Below are 22,660 nucleotides of genomic sequence, written 5' to 3' on the forward strand. Positions count from 1 at the left end.
TGTCCAGTTTGTATAGGACTGAATGAAGATAACTGGTGAATATGTATGATTGGCAAACTTAAACAAAAACTTATAAATGTTTGTATCTATTTATTTTAAATGAGATAACTGTACAAACAATCGATTCATGGATTTCAACAAAATCAATAACAATAAAATATCACCAACAAATCACATGTTGATGATAATAAAAATACAGAAACTATCTTAAAAATATTTCTGTTTAAAAAATACAACAATTTCTGTCTCAAGTAAATAATAAAATACTTTATCAATTAAATTGTGCTTTGTAACATCTTTTTAAGTTTCTTGTTTACTGTAATTACTATGGACGGTTATCTTTTCAGTAAAAGAATGATTTTGTAACATGTAAAGTCATACCAAACAAAGTCAAATATATATAGGCTAAAATGAATTTTAGTTTCAATCTACTTTTAATAGTTAATGTAATATTTGGAAACAGGGATACAAGAAAATTACCACATGAATCCTTTCCCCTATCTATATAATAAAACTAGACAGATTCAGACCTAATATGTATTAATCAGCAAAACATAGATCTTTACTCGTTATGAAATGATATACATGATATGTACAAATGTAGATATATATAATTTGTAAAAAAATCTTGTTTGATATGTTTAACAACTATAAAATTGTAGAAAGGAAATTATATGCATATAAAAAGGTCATAATTTAAAGGAATGTCATGAAAGTGTGAACATCTTTATATCAAACTAATGCAGACATGATTATTAAGTACGCCCTTGTTTCTAAAGTAAATTTCATTGATTTTGTAAAAAAATCTTTTTGATGATTCAAACTAAAAAAGAAGAAAAATACTGTTGCTTGCAAAATTAAATATTTTTGTATGTCAAAATTTTTTCAATTAAGGTAAATCTGAATTATTAATCATTTGTGTAACTAAAGTTTGAGATTTAAAGTAAGCCTGCATTGAAAACAGTTCAACCAAGAGTAGACAAAAATTGAATAACATTTCAATGAAATGGTTCCTAAAAATAAATAACACAAATGAGGTATCTATTGTATGCAACATTTGAAATATTAGCAAAATCATTATTTTACTTAATAACTTCATTTTACTTTCAGAAGGCAGATTTTTGTATTTAGTATATAACAATTCTATCTTTAATATTCATCTTTTTAAAAAAAGCAGTCTTAAACCAAAACAAAATTTAAAATCATAAAATTATTAATTCATCCCTTTTAAAAATCACTTTTAAAAAATGAAGGAGTTTTCAGTTAAAAAATAATGTCATATAGAATCAAAGAAATGTAATTTTTCAAACTGAATCCATAAATTCACTTTAAAAACATTTTATAAATCTTATAATGAAAAGATGTAAAACTATGTACAATTCAAAATTCAGCACTAAAATTATGTTTGAATTGATTAAAATACTGAAAAAAAGTCACGGAGAAAACCATTTTACAATAAATTTGTGACAGGTTTCTGTCATATTCACAAAATTCTTAACTGAAATGAGTAAAAGTTAAAAATAACTCTGCATTTCTTTGTTATACAAGTACCCTGAAACTATGTGTGAAATTCATTTTGAAATACACTTCAAAGAAAAACTTATGTATCTTTATGATTCTAATATTGCTATACATGTAGTTTATAATTGTGAAGTTGGATTGTCATAAGCGTAAGCTGCTTTTCCAATGTCTGTAAATTGTGTGTCAGCATTGTATAATTTTTCCTTGGTATTAGGTCCCCAGTCAGCTGCTGGTGTTGTTACTATTCTTAGTCTCTGTAAATATAAATAATATGTGGTTAATTTGGTGTTTGGTGCAATAATATGTGGTTAAGTTGATGTTTGGTGCAATAATATGTGGTTAAGTTGACTTTTGGTGCAATAATATGTGGTTAAGTTGACATTTGGTGCAATGTTATCTACAGTGGTTATCAAACTAGAGGCTCTAAAGAGCCTGTGTCGCTCACCTTGATCTTTGTGCATATTAAACAAAGGACACATGACAAAATTGTGTTTTGGTGTTGGTGATGTGTTTGTAGATCTTACTTCACTAGACATTCTTGCTGCTTACAGTTATCTCTATCTATAATTAATTTGACCCAGAAGTGACAGTTGAAAATAATTTGTAAAAATTTACACAATTTACAAAACTTACAAAAATTGCTAAAAATTTACTATAAAGGTCAATAACTCCCTAAGGGGTCAACTGACCATTTTGGTCATGTTGACTTATTTTTAGGTCTTGCTTTGCTGTACATTAGAGCTGTTGACAGTTTATCTCTATCTATAATAATATTCAAGATAATAACCAAAAGCTGAAAATTTTTATTAAAATTACCAATTCAGGGGCAGAAAAGTTGTTCGATTGGTCTGAAAATTTCAGGGCAGTAGATCTTGAACTAATGAACAATTTTATCCACAGCAGATTTGCTCTGAATGCTTTGGTTTTAGAGATATGAACCAAAAGCTGCATTTTACCCTATGCACTATTTTTAGCCATGTCGGAAATCTTGGTTCAAGGGCGGGTCATCGGACACATTTTTCAAACTAGAAATGGGTTGTCTGATTTGTCTGCAAATTGGAGGGCAGATAGATCTTGACCTGATAAACAATTTAACCCCATGTCAGATTTGCTCTAAATGCTTTGGTTTCAGACATATAAACCAAAATCTACATTTTACCCACATTTTTCAAACTAGATGGCCACAATCGATTGTGGCCAAGTTTGATTTAATTTGGCCCAGTAGTTTCAGAGGAGAAGATTTTTGTAAAAATTAAAGACGACGGACGACGATGGATGCAAAGTGATGAGAAAAAAAAAGTAGATTACTGTGAACCAATTATTATTCATGGACTCATTGATGATGATGGAGTACTAATTTTCATTGGTTTTGTATGGACAGTAAAACCAAAAATTCTTTGAAAACAATATTGCATTTCAGGGTAAGCAACTCTCACAAAGAAGACTTTTAGATCTGTCTCTGTCCTGTTTCAAAGTACAACTTAGTCACCTGATAAATTCAATTGTAATCTTACACATGTATCCAATATTTTGTTGAATCATTTTTTTTTATTTTTAAATCCAACATTGTGCTATTTTTAAAGCAACATTGCCATAAAAACAAATAATTAAATATAATTGAATATTTCAGTGTATACTCACTTCAGTGACTTTCCCAGGAGTGATGATGAATTTATAAACACAGTACAAAGGTATAGGACATAACACTACGGCAGTCACACACCATCCAATAATCTGGGCGAATTCTGGGAAAAATACTCCATCTTTTACTTTAGGTGGTACATACTCGATTAGATGGTATGCAAACAGACCCTGTAATGTAAAGTCAACATGATACATAAGCAATGGTTAAAATATTACTTTAATTTAGGTACAAAGTCAATCTCATAGTATACAAACAGACCATGTAGCTTTTCCCAACAACATGAATTGTCAAAAATCTGTAAAATTTATTCAATGTGAGCAGTGACAACAAGTATTAAATGAATGAAATATAGAATAGTCTTAAAATATTATTTTACATTATATAAGACCTCCTCTTTTCTATTATTCCTAGATGCATGGTGTTTAATTTAGTAATAGTTTATTTTGCTTGAACCTTTCTTTTTTTCCAGAGAAGTGGGATTTTGTACTGAAAATGGCATGTTGTGGGATTTTGTACTGAACATGGCATGTTGTGGAATTTTGTGCTGTTTTTTTCACAATATAGCTATATAGGCCCTTAGACAATTGAGCATTTTGATCTCTGCTGTGTTCCTTTATAGCAGTACCTATAGCTATGCACAATACAATTAAATAGGAAGTATAAAAATGTTAAGAAGAGTATATTTGACAAGATATCAAATACTCATAAAAACATTTTTGAATTGTTTTACATTGTTATTTCAGAGCCTTTTATAGCTGACTATGCAGTTTGGGCTTTGCTCATTGTTGAAGGCCGTACAGTGACTTATAGTTGTTTATTTCTGTGTCATGTTGGTCTCTTGTGGTGAGTTGTCTCATTGGCAATCATACCACATCTTTTTTATATTTCCTGATATACAGAATATTTTATAAATATCTAAAAGTTTTAAACATAGAGTTAAGATGATTAAACCTGAAATTCTGTATATTCATAAATTTTTCCATGCATTTATTTTTGCGATTTTTTAAAAGTGGATAAAAATTTGAGATTTATTATTGCAATTAAGCTAATCTGCATAAATAAATATGCATCAGGTGTCATAATGCATGTAATTATTGCAATTGCGCCCAGTCCTCGCAATAATTTCTGAACAGTATATTACTTACCCCTATAAGAAGTGGTGAAGCTAACACCCAACAAAACAACCAATATGTAGTTGGTGCTGGGGTTTTACCCAACATAAATTCAATATCTTTTATAAATCTTGTCAATCCTGTGAAAAAAGTAAACAGAACAATTTTTATTGGTATGAATAATAATAAATTTAAAGTATCAGATGAAAAAGTTGGTTGAGGAAGTACACCACTAATTCATGGTCCCATTGCTTTCTATGTTAAATTCCTCCGTTTCAAGCAGGCACACCTCTTTTATTTTAAGTTCAAATAAAGTGGCAATCATTGCATTTCAAAGCAACACTTTATGGTGTCTTGTACTGAAAAAATCAACATACCTTACATTGCATATAAGAAAGAACTGGTTCCCGGAACTTCAGATGTACCAAAACAGGTACTTCAGATCTGACAAACAGACAAAATGTACCCTCTTTTTAAAATTTGGTGCAGTTTTTTTACTATTCAAAATTAAAAGTCCAAAAGTGTTCTACAATGATCACCAGTCCTTCAGCTTTCATTTGATACCAAAAATACCTAAATATTCTACATATTTTGAAAGTTACACTCATGCGTAGGAACTATTTTGTGTTAAATATGTACTACTTTCTGGTATGTGCTTTCTGGCCGGGCCTGAATTAGTGGTGTTACACCTTGATAAGAATAAAGGGCAGATAACTCAAACTGAAATTTTTAAAACAAAAAATATACGGAAGGGAAGAATTTTTGAGACAGAACAGGATAGCTTTGTACACATCAAGTGTGTTGTGTAACAGCATGGCATTCTCTAAATTGTGCCATGGACTGAGCATTCCTACTTCGACTAGACAATCATGTCTGAATGGTTTTACACTGCTCATTTATAGCTTGCTGTTCGGTGTGAGCCAAGACTCTGTGCTGAAGGCTGTACTTTGGTCTATAATGGTTTACAAATTGTGACATGGATGTAGAGTTGTCTCACTGGCACGGTTTACAAATTGTGACATGGATGTAGAGTTGTCTCATTGGCACGGTTTACAAATTGTGACATGGATGTAGAGTTGTCTCATTGGCACTCTTACCAAATCTTATTTCTTGACCTATAATGGTTTATAAATTGTGACTTGGATGTAGAGTTGTCTCATTGGCACTCATACCAAATCTTATTTCTTGACCTATAATGGTTTATAAATTGTGACTTGGATTGTAGAGTTGTCTCATTGGCACTCTTACCAAATCTTATTTCTTGACCTATAATGGTTTACAAATTGTGACATGGATGTAGAGTTGTCTCATTGGCACTCTTACCAAATCTTATTTCTTGACCTATAATGGTTTATAAATTGTGACTTGGATTGTAGAGTTGTCTCATTGGCACTCTTACCAAATCTTATTTCTTGACCTATAATGGTTTATAAATTGTGACTTGGATGTAGAGTTGTCTCATTGGCACTCTTACCAAATCTTATTTCTTGACCTATAATGGTTTACAAATTGTGACATGGATGTAGAGTTGTCTCATTGGCACTCTTACCAAATCTTATTTCTTGACCTATAATGGTTTATAAATTGTGACTTGGATTGTAGAGTTGTCTCATTGGCACTCTTACCAAATCTTATTTCTTGACCTATAATGGTTTATAAATTGTGACTTGGATGTAGAGTTGTCTCATTGGCACTCATACCAAATCTTATTTCTTGACCTATAATGGTTTATAAATTGTGACTTGGATTGTAGAGTTGTCTCATTGGCACTCTTACCAAATCTTATTTCTTGACCTATAATGGTTTACAAATTGTGACATGGATGTAGAGTTGTCTCATTGGCACTCTTACCAAATCTTATTTCTTGACCTATAATGGTTTATAAATTGTGACTTGGATTGTAGAGTTGTCTCATTGGCACTCTTACCAAATCTTATTTCTTGACCTATAATGGTTTATAAATTGTGACTTGGATGTAGAGTTGTCTCATTGGCACTCTTACCAAATCTTATTTATTGACCTATAATGGTTTACAAATTGTGACATGGATGTAGAGTTGTCTCATTGGCACTCTTACCAAATCTTATTTCTTGACCTATAATGGTTTATAAATTGTGACTTGGATTGTAGAGTTGTCTCATTGGCACTCTTACCAAATCTTATTTCTTGACCTATAATGGTTTATAAATTGTGACTTGGATGTAGAGTTGTCTCATTGGCACTCATACCAAATCTTATTTCTTGACCTATAATGATTTACAATTGTGACATGGATGTAGAGTTGTCTCATTGGCACTCTTACCAAATCTTATTTCTTGACCTATAATGGTTTACAATTGTGACATGGATGTAGAGTTGTCTCATTGGCACTCATACCAAATCTTATTTCTTGACCTATAATGGTTTATAAATTGTGACTTGGATGTAGAGTTGTCTCATTGGCACTCTTACCAAATCTTATTTCTTGACCTATAATGGTTTACAATTGTGACATGGATGTAGAGTTGTCTCATTGGCACTCTTACCAAATCTTATTTCTTGACCTATAATGGTTTACAATTGTGACATGGATGTAGAGTTGTCTCATTAGCACTCTTACCAAATCTTATTTCTTGACCTATAATGGTTTACAAATTGTGACATGGATGTAGAGTTGTCTCATTGGCACTCATACTAAATCTTATTTCTTGACCTATAATGGTTTACAATTGGGACATGGATGTAGAGTTGTCTCATTGGCACTCATACCAAATCTTATTTCTTGACCTATAATGGTTTATAAATTGTGACTTGGATGTAGAGTTGTCTCATTGGCACTCTTACCAAATCTTATTTCTTGACCTATAATGGTTTATAAATTGTGACTTGGATGTAGAGTTGTCTCATTGGCACTCTTACCAAATCTTATTTCTTGACCTATAATGGTTTATAAATTGTGACTTGGATGTAGAGTTGTCTCATTGGCACTCTTACCAAATCTTATTTCTTGACCTATAATGGTTTATAAATTGTGACTTGGATGTAGAGTTGTCTCATTGGCACTCTTACCAAATCTTATTTCTTGACCTATAATGGTTTATAAATTGTGACTTGGATGTAGAGTTGTCTCATTGGCACTCTTACCAAATCTTATTTCTTGACCTATAATGGTTTATAAATTGAAACTTGGATGTAGAGTTGTCTCATTGGCACTCATACCAAATCTTATTTCTTGACCTATAATGGTTTATAAATTGTGACTTGGATGTAGAGTTGTCTCATTGGCACTCATACCAAATCTTATTTCTTGACCTATAATGGTTTATAAATTGTGACTTGGATGTAGAGTTGTCTCATTGGCACTCTTACCAAATCTTATTTCTTGACCTATAATGGTTTATAAATTGTGACTTGGATGTAGAGTTGTCTCATTGGCACTCTTACCAAATCTTATTTCTTGACCTATAATGGTTTATAAATTGTGACTTGGATGTAGAGTTGTCTCATTGGCACTCTTACCAAATCTTATTTCTTGACCTATAATGGTTTATAAATTGTGACTTGGATGTAGAGTTGTCTCATTGGCACTCTTATCAAATCTTATTTCTTGACCTATAATGGTTTACAATTGTGACATGGATGTAGAGTTGTCTCATTGGCACTCATACCAAATCTTATTTTTTGACCTATAATGGTTTATAAATTGTGACTTGGATGTAGAGTTGTCTCATTGGCACTCTTACCAAATCTTATTTCTTGACCTATAATGGTTTATAAATTGTGACTTGGATGTAGAGTTGTCTCATTGGCACTCTTACCAAATCTTATTTCTTCATCTTTATGTTTAGCTGCTTGATTTATGATAAATCATGAAAATTAATAAAAAAAAAATAATCTTAAATTCATTTGGCCATGAACATTTTGTTGATTTAAAGTTTATGTTTCATTCATATGTTCATAAAGAAACATGATGTTCATCTTCATTTAAAACCCTTTTAATTTCCTTGTTCAAAGAAAATAAGACTGACGTACCATAAACCCATAGTACGGATACACATTCACATGTGGCTACACACAATACAGAGAAATCAGCACCATAACTGTCCATTAATCCTACTATGTAATCTCCTGTCTGTAAAATAAATATAACACCATGTACTAACAACACTGAGTAAAATGTTTGCATGCAACTGGTAATTCATTCCTGTTCATTCTTAATATTTAAATGTAAGTTGTATTTAATGATAATAGATAACTTATATAAAGGTTTGAGGATGAACAAAACTTAAACTTGATCTGTAACTCATCATGAGTAAATCACAAACCATAAATCATCAAAATATCAGAAAGCGTTTAGAAAAAAGTCTGTATTACTGATTTTCAACAATTTATCAATTCCATAGCTCCTAATTTCTGCAAAAATTAGCCAAGCAGAACAAAACTTAAACTTGATCTGTAACTCATCTTGGTTAACTTGCATGCCAAAAATCATCCCAATGTCTGAAAGCATTTAGAAAAAAACGCTGTATAACTGATTTTGAATTTATTAAAGTCCAAAGCCCATAATTTTGACAAAAATTAGCCGAGCAGAACAAAACTTAAACTTGATCTGTAACTCATCTTGGTTAACTCGCATGCCAAAAATCATCCCAATATCTGAAAGCGTTTAGAAAAAAAGTCTGTATAACTGATTTTCAACAATTTATCAAAGTCCAAAGCCCATAATTTTGACAAAAATTAGCAGAGCGGAACGAAACTTAAACTTGATCTGTAACTCATCTTGGTTAACTCGCATGCCAAAAATCATCCCAATATCTGAAAGCGTTTAGAAAAAAATTCTGTATAACTGATTTCCAACAATTTATCAAAGTCCAAAGCCCATAATTTTGACAAAAATTAGCAAGCGGAACGAAACTTATATTTTTGATCTGTAACTCATCTGGTTAACTCACATACCAAAAATCAGCCCAATATCTAAAGGTGTTTAGAAAAAAACACCGTATAATGATTTGTTGCGAAATGACGGAATGACGGAATTTTGGACAAGGGTAAAACTATATGGCACCGACAACTTCGTTGCGGGGCCATAAAAATACCAGAGTTATTTCCCTTCTATTGCAACGCTTTTTTTTTTTTTTATAAAATTTTTATTAAAATATATATAATATGCTTCTCGATGAAATAAAGACATTTTGTTAAAGAGCAGAAAATGTTCAAAAAGAAATAAATACACATGTGACTTTTGTAGCTACTGGTGTAACATTGTCATTAATGTCAAAGACAAGATCATGACACACTAAACCCAAAACACATGTGACTTTTATACTTACTGGTGTAACACATGGTAAAGCCATAAAGAAACATATCACTCCCAGACCAATACACATGTGACTTTTATACTTACTGGTGTTACACATGGTAAAGCCATAAAGAAACATATCACTCCCAGACCAATATACATGTGACTTTTAAACTTACTGGTGTAACACATGGTAAAGCCATAAAGAAACATATCACTCCCAGACCAATACACATGTGACTTTTATACTTACTGGTGTTACACATGGTAAAGCCATAAAGAAACATATCACTCCCAGACCAATATACATGTGACTTTTAAACTTACTGGTGTAACACATGGTAAAGCCATAAAGAAACATATCACTCCCAGACCAATACACATGTGACTTTTATACTTACTGGTGTTACACATGGTAAAGCCATAAAGAAACATATCACTCCTAGACCAATACACATGTGACTTTTATACTTACTGGTGTAACACATGGTAAAGCCATAAAGAAACATATCACTCCCAGACCAATACACATGTGACTTTTATACTTACTGGTGTAACACATGGTAAAGCCATAAAGAAACATTTCACTCCCAGACCAATACACATGTGACTTTTATACTTACTGGTGTAACACATGGTAAAGCCATAAAGAAACATATCACTCCCAGACCAATACACATGTGACTCTTATATTTTCTAAGTTTAGGGAACTGGTCCTGTATACATGTCAAAACGGTCTCCAATAAAGCAAACTGCAAAAGAAAAATAGACATTACATATGTATCTCAATACAAAATACAAAAGCATACTGTTGGTTCTGTTTCATACTAATCTATGAATAAATTTCTACAATACAATCTTGACTGATTGGTATTCATTCATTGGGGTATCAGTGTTCAACAAAATACAAGTTTCCTATAGATTTGCATAGTAATAGTTTGCAACAAATTAATTATTCAATTCATAAAAAATGATATATTGTGTCAAAGAGACAACAACCAGACCATAGAGCAGACAACAGCAGAAGGTCACCAACAGGTCTTCAATTAGGAGATAACTGTATTGTTTTTTAAGCTCCGACGGCATCAATTGGGGATTTGATGGTTGCAAATTAAGTTTACTGGCGATGCGTTAGCGGAGACAGTAAACGGGTATTTGCGACCATCAAATCCCCAATTGATGCTGACGGAGCTTAAAATACAATATTGTTATCTCAATTCTAATAAAACTGACTGAAAACAACGTTAAAACATGTATTTAAAGTTTGCCATATGCCGTCTGCGCTTGTGCGTACGTCCCTTAGCATCAATTGTCAATTGATGCCATGTTAATATGTGACGTTATCCAATCTAAATGAACGTTACAAATTTGTTGCATTAGAATTGACAATTGATGCCATGGTATGCAAGCGCAGACGGCATATGACAGATTTTAAATACATGTTTTAACGTTGTTTTCTGTCTGTTTCATTAGAATGGAGATAACAATATTGTATTTAAGCTCTGACGGCTTCAATTGGGGGATTTGATGGTTGCAAATACCCGTTTACTGTCTCCGCTAAAGCATCGCCAGTAAACTTAATTTGCGACCATCAATACAGTTATCTCCTAAGTATTAAAATCATTCCACACTTTAAAAAAAATAATATTCAAATTATTATTTAATTTTCAGCAGTGCACCAGGTGGAAAATATTCTTTTTAGAGTACAAGATACATTCATCATCATAAAACAATATAATAGTATAATAGACAAGTTATTTCCAGTCAAAAAATTAGAAAAAGGTCCTGGTCCATTACAAAATTTATCAGCAAAAATCTCCTGTAGTATATAATACTACTAATCACTACAAAATTTGTTTATAAGGGAGACAATCCTATTTCTGTAAAAAAAACTATCTTACCTCACTGTCAAGTCCAAGAGTAAACAACATGAAGAAAAACAAAACAGACCACAATTGAGGTAGTGGTAGGTTAGACAATACCTCAGGGTAGGCTACAAAGGCTAATCCATAACCTGTAAAAAAAAAAAGAATTAATGTATTGCATTTTGTATTAGAGGATTTTTGTTTGTTTAAAGATTTCGAACAAAGAATAATTTTTGAATTGTGTTTTATATCAAATGTTTTAAAGAGGTGAGACTCTAATAAATTATTTGTTGTTGTTGTAAAAGTCTCGGTGTTATCAAATTATTGTCAATAGACTTTAATCATCTTTAATTATAATCTTAAGTTAAATATCATTTTAAATTTTAAAATATTAAGATTTGTCTTTTATTACAAATAAAGACAAAGCTTTCTACAAGAAACAAGAGTGCACACGCTGAAATGTCTCCCCTTCTTTACTAATCATTGATATTATGTTGATAGTCCTAAATATCAAGCTTTATTACAACTGTCGCATAAACTTAACCAAGAAAACTAAACATTGACTTTTGAACCATCAAAATGAGGTCAAGTTCTGATGAACCATGCCAGGCAGGCATTTACAGCTAACAATGCTTCCATACAACAAATAAAGTGGACCAATAGCTATTGCTTAGTTTAAGAAAAACAGACCAAAACACAAAAACTTAACAATAACCACTGAACCATGAAAATGAGGTGAAGGTCAAATAAAACTTGCGCGACTGACATATAGATCATAAAATATGTCCATACACAAAATAAAGTTGACTTATTGCCTATAGTATTAGAAAAAAAAAAAAAAAAAAAAAACTTAACTTTGGCCACTGAACCATGAAAATGAGGTCAAGGTCAGATGACAACTGCTAGCTAGACATGTACACCTTACAATCATTCTATACACCAAATATAGAAGACCTCTGCATCCAGTATAAGAAAAACAGACCAAAACACTAAAACTTAACCACTGAACCATGAAAATTAGGTCAAGGTCAGATGACACCTGCCAGTTGGACATATACACCTTACAGTCCTTCCATACACCAAATATAGTAGACATATTGCTAATATTATCTGAGATATGGACTTGACCACCAAAACTTAACCTTGTTCACTGATCCATGAAATGAGGTTGAGGTCAAGAGAAAACTGTCTGATGGGCATGAGGACCTTGCAAGGTACCCACATACTAAATATAGTTATCCTATTACTTATAATAAGAGAGAATTTAACATTACAAAAAATCTTAAGTTTTTTTTCAAGTAGTCACTGAACCATGAAAATGAGGACAAGGACATTGGACATTTGACTGACGGAAACTTCATAACATGAGGCATCCATATACAAAGTATGAAGCATCCAGGTCTTCCACCTTCTCAAATATAAAGCTTTTAAGAAGTTAGCTAGAGTGCCTAACAAGATTGTGTGAGGTAGACAAAATTGACCTTAAAACGATCGTATTGTCTTTTGTTGTCCAAAAATAGGTAGATCGTACATATAAGGACTTTATCTAATGACTACATAGATTTATAATTATTATAATATTCGAATGAAACTGTATTTTTTTGTTAGGATAAACAACAATTTTACCTGGCGTAGCCGTGCGTAAAATGTTTTTCAGAATTTATCTTCAAAATATTGGTGTTTTTAATTGAACAGAACGTAAAAACAGTAAACTTTCTCATTTTTCTTCGCAATAGGCTTTCAAAAATATTTTATATAATGTGAATTCGGAAAATTATGTGAAAATATAAAAAGTGGCAATTGTTACCTTTCATACCTTAAGTTTCATTGATAAAACGTAATATGGACTGGTCCAGTGTCCAGTATGCAGGTCATTTAATTTACTGTTCACATTCACGTACGGTATGATTTAATCAATATACTCGTACGAAAAGCATGAACAGTTTGAAGGTAATCAAAAAGAACTTAATCCAATCAAATTGCATAAGATTCAATAACAATGTCCAGTCCACATTATAATAAGTAATAGGGGTAAACTGGGTAGGGAGAAAATGACAGATATTTCAAGTTGATATTTATGCAATAACGAATTAAAATTTGTCGTCCAAAAGTTTTGCTACAATTTCAAAAATATATCGTTCTGTATTGGTATAGTTTTCGGACCTTTCATTGGCGTATTTAAAGCTATAAAAGTTTGAGCTTCAAAAGTTCACACAATTATTGACTTTATACAGAAAATTCGTCCTTATTAAATATTTGATAGGTCACAATTGGTACGTGATTTTAAAGTAAAATTATTTCTTAAAACACTGCAAAAATTTTCATTCATATTGATAAAGTGGTATCGTCATAAAGTGCGTTGAAATGAACAGTGGTATAGCAAACATCAAATTCCCTCACAAAATGTTATCACACACTATAACACCTCTGCCGCCGTTGGATCACTATCCCTATGTCGAGCTTTCTGCGACAAAAATAAAGTAATTTAAGGCAAACCATTTCTTTAACTAAAACAATTCCATAAGCTCTACAATGTTTTGAAAAGTAATGGTGTCAAAGTTCTCTCCATAAAAGAGATTAAAAAAAAAGAAAATATCTGCTAACCTCCCCTGGCAACTTCTGAGACTTCAAGTCCTGTTTTCTTAGCTAATGCTCCAAATGTTGTAAAGATGACAAAACCAGCTATTATACTGGTAACCAGATCCATAACAGCGATTAAGCATTGTGTATGTCTGCATGTTATAGTTTTAAGCATTTAATTTAATGACATTTTTAGGCAGACTTGTACTTAATACTTTTTACCTTTTCAGGTAGTATATTTCACAGCCACATTCACATATTTTACTGAATATGAAATGTTTTAATTCACATAATGTCTGATTCTTATAAATATAGAATACTTTTAGAAAGAAAAACTATATGAAAGCTTAGTTTGGACAATTTAATAGCAATTCAAAATAAACAGTTCCCCTTCAGCATGGAAATGAATATAATATAACTATACAAACTGATAAACTAATTTTGTCACAACATCATTAAAGTGGAGTTAAAGTCTTGTAGGATTGTAAGTATGTTTTATTTTATCACCTTGCACTTTCCATGACTTGACTGTGGTTTTCTACAGCAGTTGGTTCAAATTTCTGACCAGTTGAACAATTTGATTTTATAAAACAAATTGCAATTTGGTCAAAATTTTGAATGAGTTGCAATTGGTGGAGAGCAACACTAACAGTCAAGTCACTGTAACATCTTTTAGTCTTAAAACATATTTGATAAATAAGTTAATGTCATTTTACGAATCATTTTAAGATAGAGAAAACCATAAATCTTTGTGTTACACTTGATAAGAGTTTACAATCTTTAACTTGAAATTTGAGTTATCTGGCACCATCTGGCGCACTACAGCACTACACGTGCATCATATTATTTTCTAAAAACACTCTACTTCAGACTCGTGTAATTTTTATAAAAGTATATTTCCTGATTTCCTAGTTCTATTGATATAAACATATCAAACAAAACTACAAATAATCTTAACTTCTTTCCGAATACAATTAATATTCTTTTGTCATTCTGTTAAATATGGACCGAATTTTTACATTGTTTCAGCTGTAGTCTTTATTCATGTAGCGATTCGCAAAAAGCCACAGGAGTTTCAGTGTTTATTTATATTGGTAGGTAGATAAGACCTTCGATAACAGATCACGTGATAGTACCAGTTTCTGTAAACTTAACAGGCGACAGCGGCATCGCAGATACCCCACAAAAGAGTTATCATGTACTTGACAAACTTAGTCATAACCTTTTATTTTTCTAAAGAAATCTGTGGGATGCAAATGTGCTAATTTTTTGTTGGGGTTTCTGTCAATGTAAAACCTAGTTTTTCTGGCAAAAATAAACAAATCTTGTTAGCTAAAATTAGGAATGAGCAAATAATTACTGCTGATTAAAATATCCATTCATTTCAAAACAAATGTATAAGTTTGTAAGGCAAATCATGGTTAAACAAACAAATATAAATAAGATCACACACACTTCCATTTCAAAGGTGCTCTATCAAATTATACAGTCTTACACACAAAATATAAATAAGATCACACGTACACACTTCCATTTCAAAGGTGCTCTATCAAATTATACAGTCTTACATACAAAATATAAATGAATGTGCTCTATATTATTATACATTGACTTACATACACATATATTATAAAACTTACTTTTCCTGATGACTTAATTCCCCTTACTAAACAGAGAACAACAACAATCCACGACAACAGTAGACAGAGTGCTAACTTCCATTGTGGATTTCCTGTGTCAGGATAGAAATCGTCAGCCTTGTTTATTACGGTTTTACTGAAAAAGAAATTCTTCTTAGAATAAAGGTCTTCCCTTTCATGAATGTGACCTACCGAATTAGACTATTTACCGGATTTGTTATAACATGAGCAACAGGATGGATGTCACATGTGGAGGAGGATCTGCTAACCCTTCCAGAGCACCTGAGATGACCCCTAGTTTTTGGTGGGGTTCGTGTTGTTTATTCTTTAGTTTTCTATGTTGTGTCATGTGTACTATGGTTTGTCTGTTTGTCTTTTTCATTTTAAGCCATGGTGTTGTCAGTTTATTTTCGATTTATGAGTTTGACTGTCCCTCTGGTATCTTTTGTCCCTCTATTTCAAACTAGTTCTATCAAAACCTTTTTTTTATTGGGGGGGGGGGGCTGTTTTATTAATAGCTAAACTGTCGTAGTTGTACAAAAGACAACTTTTACTTTTAAACAATTTAAAAAAGTTCTTTATATTACAAAAATAAAATTTCATGACCCTAGACATATCAATTTTTTAACCTGTGTAAGAAAAACTTCTTTTTTTTTAAAGCAGATTTGAACTGGTAGAGCTCAGTTACTGTTACTGTTAAATTTATAAAATTGAACTTCCTTTATGACCTTGAATACTATGGCCTACTCAAAATACAGCTGTGCTACAGGTACTGGCACATCTCCTTGGTATGTGACATTAGTACAGTTAAATCCTGCAGGTCAGACAATATAGAATCTGTCACGTTCAAAAAACATCTACACGCTTTGTTATCGGTTAATAATTGTGTAATGTTCATAGAGCAATAGTCTAATTTCTGTGTCGACTGCTCTACACATCCTAATGGTAACCATTCCTGCAACACAAAAATCGTTGGGTTAATTACAGCTACCCCGGTATTTATTTTTGAAAGAATGGTTATATAGTAAGAGAATTGTGATAATGATGGTTGATTAGTTTTTAACATCCAGTGGCAAATATTACTAAATATCCTCAGGTAAATAGGGAAATTTCAAATACCAGCTTGTTTCTAATATTTCCACACTTGCCCTTGGCAGAACACTAAAACTATGAACAATTAAGTTTTAAACCCTGTGTAAGTTTATCGTTTATAACTTTACATGTTTTATGGCAGAGCCTCTTATAGCTGACTATACAGTATTTTTCTCATTTTTTAAGACTGTAGCTATAGGATAACCTATAATTGATTATATATATGTCCACATTATGTTCATTTATATGGTGGATATTTGTCTCATTGGCAATCATACTTAAAAAAAATAAAAGTGCATGTCCAAAGCTTTTACTGTGAAGACTTTATTAAATAAAGTTTAATTATTACTTGAAAATGTACATAAATCAGACCATCCATTTTCTCATATTGATTGTTTTACTTTTATCTTTTCGGGACCTTTTCCAGATAACTATGCAGTATAGGAACCCTTGTTGAACTATCGCTATTAATTTCTGTTACATTTGGTATTGTGGAGAGTTCTTATTTTACATTGTGAGAAATAAATTGATAATAAGGCCAAAATATAAAATATGTGTTTCACCTCCCCCAAACCCAGGTAAAAAAAAATCAAAATTATTTTTATTCCAGAAAATAATTTGTTTCCAATTTTGAAAAGGACTTGAAAGCAAAAGGATTGATAATCTAAATAAATACTCAAATTGAACACAATCAACTGATAAGTGGCCTCAACTGGACAAGTCAAACCATTCTAAAACCATGCTATGACTTCCAGTTAAAAAAAATTAGCCTGCCTTCCTGATCTGTTTACAAAGGGTAGACCTGGGGAGAGGAAACAAACATTCTTTTAAATATGGCCTAATACATATCTTATTTTTAAATAAAAATAATGAGTCAAATTTTGAACAATAATGGTTCCATAGAGTTTATATTGTCCATCTTGAAATTGTTCCAAACCCTTAGACCATACTTACATCTTCACAAACAGTCCATGGTAGAGTTTTCTGCATGGAGGAGAAAAAGTAGATCAGTGTATAGGCCATGATCACATTATAGTAGATTGCAACTACTAAGGATATTAGAGCCATAGATATACCAATACCTGCAATGTTAATACATTTGTTTGTTATTTATATTTAATATGAAATAGATGATTTTATAACATGAAGAAATTGAACATATTTTGTATTATGTAACAAGTTTTTGTTACCTTTGTACAAAACTCATCATTTACAAGACATTAAACCTGTATAAAATTTAACAACTATAGTTATCTTACATTTAGAAATGAAAATTTTAAATGTATTTCAGATACTTCAATATTACATGTACCAGCAAACGTTTCTCGCCAAGTGTGGAAAACAATACAAGTGTTATATCAATAATAAGATCAAAATGAAAAAAATAATTCTACATTTGTAGGTTGCCAAATTGCACATTGAATTGGTTTTTGTAGGTGGATTAAAACCCTATTTTCATTTCTTACATACATCACATACTGTAAACATACTTGTTTAGGAGCATACTTCATTTCCAGTTCAAGCCCATATTGAAATTTTTAAATCTCACTAGGTTTAATTAAATAAAACCAAAGTTAACATATTTCAAAGATTGAAACACTAACTTTAAATTAAACAAATAATAAAAATTAAACCATTAGTGATTTTTCTCCAAACCAAACAAAAACTCTTTTTATAATTACCTTTAGCACTGGGGTTCATTTTCCAAACCCCTGTTGGTCCTAAACCAGAGAACTGACCCATAACTAACTCCATGAAGTACATGGGCTTTCCTATTAGAAACTGTAGGACTTAATAAGCAATCAGGAAGGCAGCTGAAATTAAGAAAAAAATGTGAATAAAATTCTCAAAAATTAAGATATTATATGATTGTTTGTTGGTTTATTGGACTGAAAATTTGTATGCAAGTAACCCATCTTGCTGCCACAGTTGTGGACCCTTTGTGCACAGATCAGATATTGAAAAGATTGTCATCTGTAACAGTCAAAGAAGTTGGAAGATTTTTTCATTGACTGATTGAGTTCTTCCACAAAAATCTTTTTACTAATAAAACAATAAAACAATTTACAATATAGTTTTATCTATGATATGAAATCCAAAACTAGAATTTGTCTCTGTTTATATTTGTGTCACATTCTCATCATCAATCTTTGGTGTCATGTGATGATGGTAAATTATACATTAATATGTGAATGGCATACAATACCAAGATAAACAGGAGATGTTGATACTTTATAATGATTCCATGCATTATGCATTTTTGCCTATAGAAAAAACATAAATACTCAATAAATAAAAAATTTAGAGTATAAATCTCTATTTTTCTAGCAAGAATCTGGCAGCTAATGATGCTTTTATCATTTAGCATGTTTAGTTTCCTTACAGACTAACAGTAAATCGTTTCTTCTATAAATTTTGGCTTTGTGAAAGGGTTAAAAAGAGGTATGTCAGACAAATTAAATTTGTAATTTACTAATTCAGTTTACTTTTGGTTAAAATAACTTGATTCTGTCTATGTATCTATTACAAGCTAGAAATTTAATGAAACACCTGCAGTGTGAATGTGTTAACCATAATTTACATATACATGTATCTAGTCTACATGTTCTTACTGTTTTCTTGTCAAATCATTTAATATTATGCGAAAAATCAGACAAAAATTAATCTTTACATTGGTATATATGACATGTTTGTATTCAACCAGTTTTCACATTGGTAACACATGTACTTGAAAGACATGTCATTAAAGTTGTCTACATTTCAATTTACAATTTAACATTTTCAAAGATTTCTTTCAGTGAGTCATAACTATACAATGTAAAAATATACACCCAGTTATGGTTATGATGCAGTAAAGATCGATCAAATTTTAAATATTTGGGTAAAACATGATTGTCTTTTAAAAATAAAATTCTAATATGACGTGCTTCTTTAGCTTTGTAAAGAAACCATACTTTATTATCCAATAAAATTAGATTACACATGCGTATATGCGTCTTGTATTATTTTAATTTTAGTTTCTTGTGTACAATTTGGAAATTAGTATGGCGTTCATTATCACTGGACTAGTATATATTTGTTTAGGGGCCAGCTGAAGGACGCCTCCGGGTGCGGGAATTTCTCGCTACATTGAAGACCTGTTGGTGACCCTCTGCTGTTGTTTTTTATTTGGTCGGGTTGTTGTCTCTTTGACACATTCACCATTTCCATTCTCAATTTTATTGACTACGGCAGAAAAATAAATTTCGTCAAATTGGTATGCATTTAATGTATTTCCTTAAATTAAAGCACTTTCAAACACTAAAATGATACACATTTTGTTACTAATACTTTTACAATAACAACAATGTGTTACAATTCGTAATTGTCATATTTGACCTAGATACCACAACGTTCATGTTGGCTGTTCTAACTTCAAAACCCCTCCCTCTGAAAAATACGTTTCATCTCTCCTGTTAAAAAGGCATATCATTGTATATAATAATTTCATTGAAACATATGTTCCGACGATAAAATATAAAATAAAGTATAGGTTATTATTACTGTTGCACTGAAATGACAAAATTGTTTCATATTTCTGATAAAATGGATTGACCCTAGCAGGGAATCGAACCCCATTCTCCTATAAAAAGAAATAGGCGTAATTACCAATATACCACCAAGGTTTCCAATCCATTTTACAAATGCAACAAGATTGTCACCCAGTATTAATTTTAATCATCATGTTATACAGCATTTGAAACCGTCAGATGCACAAAGGGCACCAACTTTACAAGGTGTAGCCACCGCAAGTATAAATGGAGATCTGTCAAACTGAAAGGGCCCCTCCTGCCAAGTCTCGAATGTCAGCAAAACTTTATCAAGGAATCCTCTATCAGATATGAACATATTTACCAATGCTTCAATATTAACCGGCGGAATATTTACGATTAATTTAGTAAATAAAGACCTACCCGATTCTCCTTGTGCGTCCACCGCCATTGACAACTGACTTGAAAATGTGCGTGTCAGAAATTGACCTCAAAGGAAAAGACTGTTGTAATATAACTTTTCTGTTATATTGTGACAGAAATAGTGTTTAAGTTAATAAATTAATTTGTTAATTTCTGTTTCAATTTTGAATTTTAGAAATTAACAACTTTGCGAAATTAAACTGGTTTGAACTAGTTGGATAAAAATCGACAGGAAGGTTGATGGAAGAGCCTACACAAATACTGTGCACCTATACACAGCGAACATAGAAATTACCGTAATTGTCCTAATCAGAATCGAAATAATTGATGCCAGCTATACTTTATTGTAGTTTTAACATGGTTAGGCATTATATTCGTGTTATTTTAGCCCTCGCTATCGCTCTGGCAAAAATAATCACGAATATAATGCCTACCCATGTCAAGACTACAATAAAGTATAGCTGGCATCAATTATTTCTTAAACACCATAAAAACCAATCAACTTTTAGTCAAACAAAACCTGTTATACCAGTTATTGCCAGTACATTTATTCTTTAAAATATTCAACTTCTTTAATTTAACCTTACATGTATATGAGATACATGTTATTAACTATTACTGTATTCATTTATTTCCCCCATACATTTCAGCTGTTAAAATGATTGTAATTATTAGGTAAGAGTAGATTCTTCAAATTGACAATGACAATTTACCCTGATTGACCTTCAGTCAACTGTGGTAACTTCTTTGTAAAAAAGAACATTGGGGTCATGCGATATCTTAACATCTAGATCATTGATTATCAATTAGTGTTTTAAAATAAGCGCTCAGATATATTTCACTTAACTATATTTAATTACTATGTGAATTTAAATCAGCCATCAATGTGTCAATGGTATAGTTCTTTTTATCATTTAATTAAAGTAAGCTTTAACTGCTATAAACATATAACAGTAATCATGGTAATACCTCCTCCATTTTCATAGGCCAGGTAAGGGAAACGCCATACATTTCCTAATCCAACAGAAAGTCCAATACAAGATAGAATAAACTCCTATTTGGAGCCCCATTGTCCTCTATCTTCAGTATCTTCGTCAACATTTACATCAACATCTTCATTCCTTTCTTTTAAGCCATTATTTATATTGTAGCTATCTTTTGTGTCTAACTGCAATTAAAAAAGTAGAAAATAGGCTTTAATAAATAAATCAGATTCTTCTAGTCTTGATTAAATTGAGAAAAGTTAAACAGCTTGTTAAATAGCAAGATGCTAAAATAAATGAGCATATCATTTATAAAAAATGCTAAGCGCTTCCTCCTACACGTGCATTAAGTTAAACATTTAACAGGTCCTAGAAAAACAAACATGTTGTATAACTGGTTAAAAACTTGACAATATCACAATGCACAAGTTGTTTTACCTGCCTTCTAATACAATTATACATACTATAAATGTTTATGCCTACCCCAACACTTGCCATTTTTTTTTGCTCATATTGACAATGACATTATGATTTCTTTAATGAGAGATTCTAATGTTCTAACCACTTGCACCAGAACTTGTTTGGAAAATTACTTCATTTGTGGTGACAAAAATGTGTTTTGTTTTTTCAAAGAACAGACCAACTTTGTAAAACAATATCATATAGACTATTATAGATAGAAGATGACATTTTTAACACTAAAATAAATTGTCTTACTAATATCAAGGGTTTTTTTTTGGGGGGGGGGGGGATTATGGGACTGCATTGATTTTCCTATTAAGGATTTCATTTCCACTTTTCAATGCTTGGCAAAATTATCCAATCCTAGAGCATATCACTTCATGCAGACCTCAGATTCCCTCAGATCAGGGACTAAACTATACTTAAAGAAAGTCCATGCTCAGACGCAGACTCGATGGTGCAGACTCTGAATCCCTATAAAATGATATACCAAAGGCCTTTTCTGCTATAAGAGATTATCATACTGTAT

At 31.5% G+C, this 22,660-nt stretch overlaps 1 pseudogene; it reads right to left on the bottom strand.

The window, feature by feature from the left end:
• Positions 1-503: 503 nt before the first annotated feature.
• LOC143084097 (sodium- and chloride-dependent neutral and basic amino acid transporter B(0+)-like) lies at positions 504-22,131 on the bottom strand (annotated as a pseudogene).
• Between the last annotated feature and the right edge of the window lie 529 nt (positions 22,132-22,660).

This window comes from Mytilus galloprovincialis, chromosome 7 (genome assembly GCF_965363235.1).
Source record: "Mytilus galloprovincialis chromosome 7, xbMytGall1.hap1.1, whole genome shotgun sequence".
Taxonomy (NCBI): domain Eukaryota; kingdom Metazoa; phylum Mollusca; class Bivalvia; order Mytilida; family Mytilidae; genus Mytilus; species Mytilus galloprovincialis.